This window comes from Bos taurus, chromosome 9 (assembly GCF_002263795.3).
Source record: "Bos taurus isolate L1 Dominette 01449 registration number 42190680 breed Hereford chromosome 9, ARS-UCD2.0, whole genome shotgun sequence".
Taxonomy (NCBI): domain Eukaryota; kingdom Metazoa; phylum Chordata; class Mammalia; order Artiodactyla; family Bovidae; genus Bos; species Bos taurus.
Genome location: NC_037336.1, coordinates 59,926,992 through 59,940,757, shown reverse-complemented (window position 1 = coordinate 59,940,757; position 13,766 = coordinate 59,926,992).

Below are 13,766 nucleotides of genomic sequence, written 5' to 3'. Positions count from 1 at the left end.
GTACTGTTCAGTTAAGTACATTCCCATTTCTGTGCAGCCATCACCACCATCCTTCTCCAGAACTCCTTTCATCTTGCTAAAGGAAAGAAAACTCTGGAGACTTCCTTGGTGATACAGTGGTTAAGAGGTCAGCTTCCAATGCATGGGGTACAGGTTCCATCCCTGGTTGGGGAGCTGACACCCCACATGCCTCACGGCCAAGAAACCAAACCATGAAACAGAAGCAATGCTGTAATAAATTCAGTGAAGTCTTTAAAACCAGTCCACATCAAAACAATCTTTTAAAAAACGAAAACTCTTTACCCATCAACTCCCATTTCTTCCCTTCCTCAGCCCTTGGCAGTCACGCTTCTTGTTTTCTCTATGAATTTGACTACATTAGGTACCAGTTTTTCCACATCCTTGCCAATGCTTGTTATTTTTGTTTTTGTGATTTTGACAGTCACCATCCTGAGGAGTATGAGGTGGTATCTCACTGTGGTTTGATTTGCATTTCTCTCAGATTAGCGACCTTGAGCACTTCTTCATGTGCTTGTTGGTCATTTGTATGTCTTCTTCGGGGAAATGTCTGTTCAAGTTCTTTGCCAGTTTTTTGATCACGTTATTTAGTTTCTTGTTGAGTTGTAGGAGTTCTTTATATAGTCTGGGTGTTTACTCCTTATCAGATATATAAATTGCAAATATTCCCTCCTGTTCTATAGGTTGCTTTTTCACTCTTTTGATTGTCTTTTGATGCACAGAAGTTTTTAATTATCCATGTAGTCCAGTTTATCTACTTTTATTTGTGTTGCCTGTGCTTCTGGTGTCATAGCCAAGAAATGATTGCCAGTTTTCTTAATTTCCTTTTTGGATTGTTCATTTTCCTCTTTTCTGAGTGGAACACTTTGCTCAATTTTAATCTCTTTCTCTGTGCAGTAATCTTCAGGAGTGTAGAAACAGTGTCTGGTTTCACTCACAACTCCACCCAAGGTTCTTTGTATAGCAATAGTCACTGGGTACATGCTCAGTAGATACTAGTTCAACTTTTCTAATAATGTCAGGCTAGCTTAGTAGACTCATTGTCTGTTCTTATATGTGGATGAAGATTATGCTGAACCATTTATCTTGACTATCTTTTCAGCCCCCTACCCTGAAAAAAAAAAAAACAACAACAAAGATTTACTTAGTGCTTACTATATGCTAAGCATCTTTGTGTTACTTTATTTGTTGCAACAAGCCAGTGAGGTGGGCATAGAGTCAGAATACACTTTGTTGAAAGTTTGGATTCTGGAGCCAGACTTCTCAAATTTGAATCTGGTTCTTCTCCTTGCAAGCTGTGTGACCTTGGACAAGTTACTTCTCTCTGTGCCTCAAATTTCTATAAAAGGGATTCTTAAAATGTGTAACCTTTGATTTGTCTTAAAGGATTAATTAAGATATATTAGTTGTTCAGCACATAGTAAATGCTTTGTAAATCTTAGCAATTATTATCTCAACTTGGCAATTGTGGGAGCCAAGATTTGAAGGGGAAAAGCTGCCCGTGATCACCCTGAAGCAATCTAGAATCCCTAAACACCTAAGCTCTGCACCAAAGTGCCTCCCATGTACATCATTCTCCTTACATTCAAGACCAGGCAGTGAGGAAACTCACAAACGCCTCACTGATAAAATGTTTGAAGAGCTTGTGAGAAATAGAAACTCCCAGGATGCCAGATCAGAGTGTGCAAGCATATGGTCCTTTCATTTTTCAAAATTCACTTGGAATTTCTGGGGAGACTCAGGGTGTCCCAAGGAGAAATCTGATTCCAAAGACTAGAAGTCTTCACTCGGCAGATCATGCTCTGTCTGTAGATCTCCAGTGCAGACAGCCAGCATGGCTCAGGTGGACCCATCACAGAGTGGGGAGGGCACAAGGGGAGGATCAGGGGCACCTCTGGCATTATCCCAGGCCAGAAGAGGCTGGAGTCTGGCTCATCTTCCCTGTGTGTGCAGACTCTGCTGTCAGCATAAGCACACCACCCTCACCTTTGCCTCTGTTTCCAGTGATTCCAGAGCTCTGAAAAAATGGAAGTGATCTTATCCTTCAGAAAAGACCAGGACACTAGTCCCAGACTTCCAAGTTCAGGGGAAGCAATGACCATTGCAATAGTCACAGTCATAGCAAGTTCACTAGTATCAATGGCTAATATTTATTGAGCACCCATTGTTTTTAGTGCTTTACCTACAATAGCTTATTTCTCCCTTAGGTGATTGGCACATCCCAGTTTTCCCAGGACCTTCTCAGTGTTTACACTGGAAGTCCAGCATCCTAGGGAAGCCCTTCAGTCCTGAGCAAACCAGGAAAGTTGGTCACTCGGTTTTATCTTCACAACCACCTTGGGTAGTAGGAATCTTGGCACAGAGGAGTGGAGTGCTTTCCTTAAGAGGCACCCCTATCAAGTAACTGAGGCAGGATTTGAACTCATGAAGTCTGGCTCCAGAGCCTATTCTTCTAACTAATCCGCAACACAGCCCAAACCAGTAAAAGCAGCCTCTGCCAGTAAATGCTTGGGTTTGGTCCAGATACCAAATAGATGGCAAATAGTACTGGCAGCTCAAGGAGACATAGTAAATTGTGCAATATGAAATTTCCCAAAATTAAAAATGGAAACTCGCATTTTATTGCTGACAAAACGCCAAAGATTGCTTTCTAGACTCCCTGACTCTCAGATTGGGTTTATTCTGCTTTTGGTTGTGCCTTTTATTTTGGTGAGAGTGAGCATGGGGACCAGATCTGTTATTGTCACCTGGTTGGGGGTGGGGGGGTGGGAAGGGGGAAGTCACTTTAAGGCGGGGGGAGGGAGCAAGGTGAGATTTTGGTTCCCTGTGACCGGCTTTCATCTCCTCCACTTCCTCCATCCTCTTCGTGGAACATCACCCACTTAGTTGTCACCTTATTCCTAGTCTTCTTTTGCCAGATGGCAAAACCTCAGGTCTACTCCTCCTTAAGGTGAGTGTAGGGAGGTGACTCATTTACCTTATGTATTAGTCAAGATTCTCCAGAGAAACAGAACTAACAGGATAGATAGATGGTAGATTTATTATAGAAATTGACTCACATGGTTGTGGAAGCAGAGAAGTCCCACAATCTGCCATCGTCAAGCTGGAAAACCAGGAAAGCTGGTGGAATTATTGACTTAGAGTCTAAAGACCCAAATTTCCCTGGTGGTGCTAGTGGTAAAGAACTTGCTTACCAATGCAGGAGATGCAAGAGACGCAGGTCTAGCTCTGGGTCAGAAAGATCCCCTGGAGAAGGGCATGGCAACCCACTCCAGTATTCTTGCCTGGGAAATCCTATGGACAGAGGAACCTGGCGGGCTGAGGTCGATGGGGTCACAAAGAGTTGGACATGACTGACGTGACTTCATATGCACACGCACAAAAGACCCAAGAATCAAGAGATCTGACGTCCAATGGCAAGAGAAGATGGATGTCCCAGCTCCTGGAGAAAGAGAAATTTTGCCTCTCCTCTGCCTTTTGTTCTGTTCAGACCCTAAGTGGATTAGATGGTGCCCGCCCACATTGGGGAGGATGAGCTTCTTTACTCAGTTTACTGATTCAATTGTTCACCTCTTACAGACACACCCAGAAATCATGTTTTACCAGCCACCTGGGCATCCCCGAGCCCAGTAAAGTTGACACATAAAATTAGCCATCACAGCTTCTGAGGCTCTGCCCTCTGCTGTGCTGGCTACCAGTTTAACCCTCAGTGAGGTTTCCCACCAGCATAGCCCACCAGCATAGCCCACGCAGGGCACAGACCAGCCCTGCCCTCCGATATACCTCAGGGCTTCTGTTTACACACTCTTATGCTTCTCTGTCCTGGGGAAGTGTCTTCTCCTTCCAGTCTCCTCTGGTCCAGGAGATCTGGGGATGGGTGGTTGCCATGGCAAATGATAGTGATCTTCGGTTGTATTATACATCCTCCCCCTGCCTGGGAAGGGTTGGAAGAAGGAAGGGAGACTGGGAAAGACAGCTTCAAGCTTTCAGGTAGAGTTCTCAGACTGTACCCCAAACCACAATTCTCTCCTGATACCCAAGCTCTCATAGCAGCATCCAGCCTACCCTTCCTGCCCAGTGGGTTTCTTCATTGTTTAGGGGGTTTTGTTCTCCTTTCCTCTCTGGGGTTCTGAAGTTGCTCCCTGCGATGCAGCCTCTGTTACTCTCCTCTCTCCTCTGGCTCATCATATGGGTATGTGCAACTTCAGGAAAATTGGGCAATGCAACTGAATGCACAGACTCTGTTCGGGAGGTGAGACCTGCCGTCACATCCACGCCTAGCTGAATCTCAGCTTGTGGCCCCTCCAAGACACTCCCTTATACCCATCATTTTTGTTCTTTGAAAGTTTCAGGAGCAAATGTTGCCTTTTTAAGGCTCTGACTCTTCTTTTTTAATATATCTGAAAGCTGACCAAGTAATTAATTAATTTGCCTGAGCCATGTAACCTGTGGGTTCTTGGTTCCCTGACCAATGATGGAACCCTCACTCCCTGTAGTGGAAGCAGGGAGTCTTAACCACTGAACCACCAGGGCAGTCCCCTTCCAGATTTTTTTTTTTAAGTCTTTCTTATTTCAACATCGTGAGAGAAGAAATGTGATCTGTGTAGTTGATGGCCAGACATCAGATGGCCAGAATGGCTGCCTTGGGTGGGTTAGAAGCCCACCTCTGATCCGATCAACAATTACCAAGTGGGAGAGGGGGCTGGGGAGAGGGAAAGGGCATCACAAGGAACAAGGTCATCCAAGTCTTCCCCTTCAGCAGCCATGTGTGTAGGTCATTCTCTCTTGAGGGGGACTGTTGGGGTATAAGCTGTAATCAATATCTCGAACATATTCATATGTCAAAAATGAGCTATCTTCTGAAATACTAACTTCCAACCTTGTTTTTTGTTTGTTTTTGTTTTCTTCTCGGGGGTATGAAGGGGCTTCCCAGGTGGCTCAGTGGCAAAGAATCTGGCTGCCAAGAAGGAGACTGTTCCATCTCTGGGTGAGGAAGATCCCCTGGAAGGGAAAATGGCAACCCACTCCAGTATTCTTGCTTGGGAAATCCCATGGACAGAGGAGCTTGGTAGGGTCACAAAAGAGTCAGGTGCAACTTAGCAACTAGACGGCGGCAGCGGCAATGGCGGGGATGTGAAAAGTCACAAAGAGGAGAAGCGTTTCGGTGGGCACGCCTTCTATGGTCATCTAAGTCTGTGTTTTTGTTGCTTAGATGATTTGAATACAGATTTAAGTGCCATCAGATTTCACACAGATAAATAATGATTCATAGCTTCAGAAGAATACTGCTGTGTCCTTTTATGCTGCCTTTCATAAGACTTTGCCCTTAAAACACTAAATGTCATCAACAGTATCTCCAACATGTTAATAGGAAAAACGGGTCTGTAGAGCAGTAACATTTTATGATTAAAAACACATTTATTTAAATGACTGAGTCACCTCTATTTGAATATTGCCTACTGCTCCCACAATAATAGCAGAAGTTTTTCACAGATGCTTTTCAACAGGCAACCCCTGCTATGTCTCTGCTAACAGTGTAAACCCTTGCATAATATGCCTGGATTTGATGTGTGCTCATTGCTTATCAGAAATTCCTCAGTTGCAGCCTGTCACTGATGAAATTATTTCCAAGGAGAACAGTGGGCACTTTTGGAAGATTCACTAATGCCACCGGCCACTAGGGTCACAGTTAGTATTCCACAACAGTAACAGTTATGGTTTATGAAAAAGTCAGTCGTGATGTAATAGCATCCTTTGTTCACCTAAAAAGGAGGGTACAGAGAAAAATCTGACCCAAATATAATCAAATGCAATAAAAATTGCTCCAATCTATTATTAGTTTATTTAAAACCATGAGTGACTCAAAGCACTTGCTGTTCTTTAGCTGAAATAGACACATACTGTTTATTCCATTATAAAAATCTCAGATAATTCAAACCTTACTCATTCAAAGTTTTGTGAGTGATGTTTGTATGTGTGTCCATGTCACATGATGCTCCTGGTATTTTATTTTTTTCTCTTGATAAATTCAGAGCTTATAATTTTATTTTCCACAATTCAGTTCACACAAGTTTTCAAGGGCACAACAGTTGTAGAAGATAAAGCATGCTTGTGTTTTTCTCATGTCATAGATAGTAACATGGAGTCATGGAATCTTGCTGAGAATGACAAAGAATAAAAGAGTCAAGGTTTAGCAACCAGAAATCTGTTAGCTTCAAATCTTTGCTCAAATCAATGATTAATTCCATTTCCCAATAATTTCCTTTTAAAATATAGACTGCATTCCTGCCTCTGTTTTCCGGTACCTGCAGTGAACTCGAGTATAAAGATCTTGGTGATGTTTTGTAAAGCACACTAGGTAGGGGATTTCCAGATGCAGGTTACTTCATTCCTTAGACCCCTCCTCAGCCCACATTAACGTTTGTGTTGAGCTGCCTGTGTTGAGACTATTTTTTTTAACTTTAAAAAAATTATAGTGGATTTTAAATGTTGTGTTAGTTTCAAGTGTCCAGAAAAGTGATTCAGTTATTTATATTCGGATTCTTTTTCATTGTAGGTTATTATAAGATATCAAGTAGAGTTCCCAGTGCTATACAGTAGGATCTTGTTGTGCATTTTATCTGTAGCATCATTAATCCCAAACTCCTGATTTATTCCTTGGCCTCTCCTTTTCCCTTTGGTTACTATAAGTTTATTTTCTGTGTCTGTAAGTCTGCTTCTGTTTTATATTAAGTTCATTTGTATCTTTTTTTTTTTTAGGTTCCACATAGAAGTGATATCACAAGATACTGTCTTTGTCTGACTTACTTCACTTAGCATGACTATCTCTAGATCCACCCATGTTGCTGCAAATGGCATTATTTCATTCGTTTTTTATGGCTGAGAGGCTATTTTTGATAACACATTTGTGTTTTGTCCCGTGAGCAACCAGGCAGAGAGACTGCTGGGACAGTTAACTTATTTAGCGTAATTTCAAGATGTGAATAACAAGTTCTTTTTTTAAATAAAAAAGGAAATGAAATTAAAAACAAGATGTCAATTTAATCTGGGAGACTTGAAACGACAAGCTTGCCCCTTGTCAATTTCGTTCCAGTTCACCAAGTCTCAACAATCACAACAGCAGAGGGAAGGAGGAGAGGGTGTCCCTCAACTCCTGTTAACCCTCCTAGCGTTTGTGAGTTTAATCTGGGCTCCAGTATTATTTTAAAGGGTTTTTATGTTCAGACTCCTGCTTATATTGAGAAAGATTTTTGTAGATATAGATCTATTTGATGTTAACCAAACAGCGTATGATTGCCATAAGGTAATTTATAGGGGAAAAAAAAACCCACTTGAATCCTTAGGTATTTAGATAAGTGTACACAAGTAAATTTGAGGTCTAGAACTAAGCCCTGTCTAAACACAACTTCATGAGATTTTGATTTGGGCAGAAAAATTATAGCTACTGCTTGCTCAAAACATTTTTACGTTAAGACAGCCTCACTAGCTTGACTGTTCTTTTCACCTTCTCTGTCCTCTTGAGTGCACCGGGACAAGGGTGATAAACCTGACTCAGGCAACTGTTGTAAAGGAAATTGAAAGCCATGTAAATCCAAGGTTTATATTAACTGCTAAGAGCTTAGGCACCAGTCATCAGTACCTACTTAGAAGCCTGCATGCTCCACATCATACTCAAAAACTAACAGGGAAAAACACCAAATAGAAATCATGTATTGGTCCTGAAAGTGTTTTTAGTGCTCCATGGAAAAAAGAAAATTCAATTTTGCCTTTCAACAAATTTAAGTAATTCCAAATAGAAACACTTTTTCTTCCCTCAAAATTTTCACATCTTGGGACAGAAACAATCATAATTACTATAATTTGAGGCAGACACTGGACAAGTACTTCATGTGTGTGCTTTTCTTAGTCTTCATAACAACCCCACATGGTTGTTTTTATTATCTCCCTTTTACAATTGAATAAACAAGGGCTCAGGTGAGTAGGGAGTGGCCAGTGCAGTTTTCAAATCCTGTCTTTTGTAATTTCACTCTACTTCTCTTAGGAATGGTATTCCAGAGGCGAGACATCTTTACCTTCATGGCCCCAATCTGTATCTTGATTTATTAGTCTTCTTTAAATGAGAGAGACTAATAAAAATGATTAGTTCTGACTTTTGACTTAATCCTAAAAATGGCTGTATTAGACAGCATGCCATCCTGTTGACACTGGGTTACCCTTTACCTTGACTTGGGTCTTCTTTCTTACCTCCTATGGCCTCATTTGAACTCACAGAAACTCATTCTGTTCTGTTATCTTTTCCCTCCGTTGCTGAGTTTTCTAATGTACCATCTTCAACAAAAGTTATAGCAGACTCACATCCATGAAAAGTTGTATGCACATTGGGATATAAATCTAATGAATTTTTAGGTAAACTTTTAACTAAAATATAACTTACTTATGGTAAAGGGTACCAACCTATGCATTTACAGCTCCATGAAATTTCACAAAGTCAACCACCCATACATATAACCAGCACCCAGATCAAGAAATAAATTATAACCAAACTAATGATATTTTAAATGCTAAAGGGATTATTCTTATTTCAAAGTATATGTAAATAACCTTTTTGTAAAGGTAAGGATGCACTTGAAACGTGTTTCATTATGCTCCACTGTGTTTTATGCACTGATTTTCAGATCTTGTGTTTTCTTAAACCCATGATGCATTTAAAGAGAAGCTATGGCCAAGCACCAACATCAGAATCTACAAAGCACGTCTTCATGCAAATAAAAATAGAACACATCCAATAGAAATATAAGCAAAGCAAACATATGTGATTTCACAAAAGAGGCAAGAGATGGCTTGTGGACTTAAAAAAAGCTGATCAACTTTATAGTAATGATATAAAGACAAATAGAAGCAACAATAAAACACTTTCCCCCATCCAGTGTTTGGCAGATACTTTAAAACTTTGATATCATCAGGCATGGGCAGTGATGTGCAGCCATAGAGTCGTTCATCTATCCCTGATGGTTATGTAATTCGGTAAAAACACTTGAGAATAGGCAAAACAAATTTCTTTTTAAGTAAACAGAACTTATGTTGAGCAATAATAAGCAACAGACATGAACACCTTTCCCATTCCAACCTCACGTCAAAACTCAGCATCGTACAGTTCGTAGAGTGCTTTCTCCTGCTTATTAAATTAAAAACCATCTTTTTGCAGTAAACACCTAGGAAAGACATTTCTTGTGGATTTTTAAAATTTGCTTATCTTCAAGAAATGACCCCTTTAGGGAAGATTTTTGCTCTTTATTCACAGGTGGATCCTTGTTTCATACTCACGGTAGAAGAAAGTTTCCAGTAAAAGCCTGCTGGTTTTAAAGTTTAGTTTGTCAACTGCTTCTGAGTATGGTGTACTTCCCTGGTGGCTCAGACGGTAGAGCGTCTGCCTACAGTGCAGGAAACCTGGGTTCAATCCCTGGGTTGGGAAGATCCCCTGGAGAAGGAAATGGCAACCCATTCCAGTACTCTTGCCTGGAGAATCCCATGGATGGAGGAGCCTGGTAGGCTACAGTCCATGGGGTCGCAAAGAGTCAGACACGACTGAGCGACTTCACTCACGCTGAGTGTGGAGGATTAAATATATTACACACGCTGTTTTACATCTGTCTCCATCCTTTATTGTTAGCTCTCATATCGCCAGTGGCAGATCGGCGGCTGCTGTTGCACTGGACAAAACAGGCATTGTTTCTATTAGAGAGCGTGAGGCAGGTCTCCTCTCTGAGGGAAAAGCGTGTCTATTTCCAGGTGCCGGGCCCCACATGTGTTCTGTGATGAGTCACAGAGGATGTTACAGGTGGTGCAGAGTGAGGCTTCAAAGAGTGAAAAAGATACTGATGGAGCTGAGGTCTAGGATGAATGTAACAAAGGGACTGGAACTAATAGATGCTGCTGCTGCTGCGTCGCTTCAGTCGTGTCCGACTGTATGACCCCATAGACAGCAGCCCACCAGGCTCCCCCGTCCCTGGGATTCTCCAGGCAAGAACACTGGAATGGGTTGCCATTTCCTTCTCCAATGCATGAAAGTGAAAAGTGAAAAGTCGCTCAGTCATGTCTGACTCTTAGCAACCCCATGGACTGTAGCCCACCAGGCTCCTCCGTCCAAGGGATTTTCCAGGCAAGAGTACTGGAGTGGGGTGCCATTGCCTTTTCCAAACTAATAGATGAGTCTCAGTTAAATACCTTAGGACCCAAACTGCCCTAAGTTCCAACTGTACCACTTAGTTTTGGATGATCTCAAGGAAGACTCATTCTCTTATGCCAAATGGTTTCTTTTCTGGATGATTTTTAAGTCTCAAGATTTGCACATAGATTGTGGATTAGTGCCCAAATGTGACCTATGTTAGAGCCTCTGGGAAGCCATGATAAAAATGCCCTAGTCTAAACTACTGATGGAGAATCTGAGGGTGCAGCCCGGTCATCGGCTTATAAGAAACTCCGGGAGATTCTCCTTTTTATTTATTTTATGTTTTTCCAGTTTTGTTGAGATATAATTGACATGTTGTGTTAGTTGAAGGTGTACAACCTTCATAATGATCTAGACAGGTTTATATAGAAAAATGTTTGCCTCAGTAAGTTTAGTTAAAATCTATCACCTCACATAGCTATAATTATTTTTCTTGTGATGAGAACTTTCAAGATTTACTCTCTCAGCAACTTTCAAATACACAACATAGTATTGTTGTATATTGATCCCCAGAACTTGTTTATTTTGTAACTGAAAGTATACCTTTGAATCACCTTTACCCATTTTGTCCACCCTTTACTCCCTACCTCATTCAACCACCAATCTATTTTCAATACTTATGAGTTCAGTTTTCCTAGATTCCATATATAAGTGAGAATATATAGTATTTGTCTTTCTCTGTCTGACTTAAGTTCACTTAACATAATGCCTTGAAGGTCCATCCATGTGAACCTTGGTTGGCTAAGCTGTTCCTGTGTCTTGGCTATTGTAATTTATATTGCAGTGAACAGTGGAGTGCAGGTATCTCTTCCAGATAGCAATTTCATTTTCTTCATGTATATACCCAGAAGTGAAATTGCTGAATTGCATGGTAGGTGTATTTTTAATTTTTGAGGAACCTCTATGCTGTTTTCCATCATGACTGCACCAATTTACATTTCCACTAACAGTGTACAAGGTTCTCTTCTCTTCATATCATCAACACTTGCTATTTCTTATTCCCTGGTTAGCATTATGCTCTCCAAAACCTGCAAACTGCTTCAATACTATTGGGGCAAGCCTCCACATATAATTATTGTGGAAAAGTAAAATTATAAAGTTTTTGACTTTTAGAGTTCAAAAGAAACTTAGACATCACTCTTCATGGAAAGAATCTAAAGGCCAGTGGTTAAGTGATTGGTACCCTCTCATCCAGTGATATAGTCATGAAGTCAAGAGAAGAAAATGCTGTGACCAACAGCTTAGAGCTTAATGATACACGTCCACTCTTCATCTCTGAGTTAAAAGATGTGTTTATATTATATTGTGTTTAGAGTTCTCTCTCTTTTTGGTGTTATAGTTATTTAGTGCACAAAGCAAAAATTTAGAACACACGTTCATCAAGAAAGAAAGAATTAAATTTTAGTTTATTTCTCTGAGGACTTTTTGTATTTTATACATACTTTATTTTGTACATACCACAGTTTATATGAAGTTTTATATCCTGCTTAGATTTTTTAAAGTTAAATTATGGTAAGCTTGGTTTTACAGTAACAATAAGCACTTAGTAAAAGTCATTTGATATTGATACCAAGTTTATCAATGTTATAGGAGCTGCAGTGGTTGCTAAGAGAATCTGATACTTTGTTCCCATGGGAACCATTGTTTTACAATGAGAAATATAGACTCTCTAGATTCAAAGGATAAAAAGTTTGGGGTGGGAGCTATTTCACCTGCTAGAAAACTGTGAAAATTACCAGTCTGTAATTGGTGTAGTATTTTCCACTGGACATTGGCTGTTAACTTTAAGTTAAAGGTAATTAATGATTTTGAGTGAATGGGGGAAAATTCTGCTGAGAAAATGAGGATCAGAATGAGGTGGAACTGACAACAACTGTAGTTTGTAAACTTAGTGACAAACTGTTCCTGGATGGGCACTATTCCCTGAACCTCACTTTGCGCAGCAGTAATCCATACAAGTGGCTCAAGTTCTGCCTCTGTGGGTTTAAGGATAAAAAATATTCAAAAAAATCCCCCCCCCAAATTCCAGGAAGTTCCAAAACACAAAACTTGAATCTGACATTTACCGGAAACTGTTCACATACCATTTATATTGTATTGGATACTACAAGTAATCTAGAGATGATGTAAAGTATATGGAGGATGTGTGTAGGATGTATGCAAGTACTATGCTATTTTATACAAGGCATGTGAGCCTCCGTGCAACTTGGTAGCTAGTGTAGGTCCTGAAACCAGTGGCCTTCAGATACTAGGGGATGACTCTGTTGCCACAGGCAGTGGGTTAACGGCCTTACCTTCTCTGTCTGACTTCTTTCCTCTACTGATGTTCCCTGCATTTTAGGGGAAAAAAAATATATGTATACATTAAAAAATTAAAAAAATATATATATATAGTAGTTGAACTCCAGCCATTGTCTCAGAGTCTGCATCTGAGCACACACAAACTAAGACATGTACTGAAAAACCCAAAGAAAGGTGATGAGAATAAAATCTACTCAAGGGGACTTTCCAAAGAGACGGAGTCATCACTGGAAGATACATGCTCACACATTCACACAGTTGCTTACATATTGTCAGGGATGAATGCTGTGTTGTGATGGATGTTATGTCATATGCTCCTCCACCCCAAATTAAATCCTTATTATCCCAGCTTTGGTGGTTCAGACAGTAAAGAATCTGCTACACTGTAGGAGACCCAAGTTTGATCCCTTTGTTGGGAAGATCCTGTGGAGAAGGGAATGGCAACCCACTCCAGTATTCTTGCCTGGAGAATTCCATGGACAGAGGAGCCTGACGAGCTACACAGTCCGTGAGGTTGCAAAGAGTTGGACACAACTGGGTGATTAACACTTTCACTTTTACATCCCAGCTTTGGGGAGTCCTATTGGCAGACAGCTGTCACTGGTGACACTGCTTCAGGATTTGTTTCGATTGAAGAAAGAAAGTCATACCTCCTTTCCAGGATGCCCCCATGTAATGACAGATCCAAGTGGGGCCAGAAAGCCCCAGCCCTCTCAACTCATCTGGAGCTCTGAAGGGTCATTCCACCTTCAGGAAGCACCGCTGTGGTCAGGTGAGACAGTCCTTTGAGACCGGGGGGAGGCGGCAAGCTGGTGGGGGTGCTTGACTCCTCCCTGCTTCCCAGCTCGTTTCCTTCCCTCAGGTGATCCTAGGAGCAGCCCTAAGAAGCCTGCTGTTCACTGATCTCCAGCTCAGAGTTTGTTTTTCGGGAAAATCAACCTAGACCCTATTCAAGATTGTAAGGAATACAGTTCACAGCAAATAGATGGGGAAACAATGGAAACAGTGAAAGACTTTATTTTGGGGGGGCTCCAAAATCACTGCAGATGGTGACTGCAGACATGAAATTAAAAGACACTTGCTCCTTGGAAGAAAAGCTATGACAAACCTATACAGCATATTCAAAAGCAGAAACATTCCTTTGCCAACAAAGTTCCGTCTAGTCAAAGCTATGGCTTTCCCAGTAGTCATGTACGGATGTGACAGTTGGACCATAAAG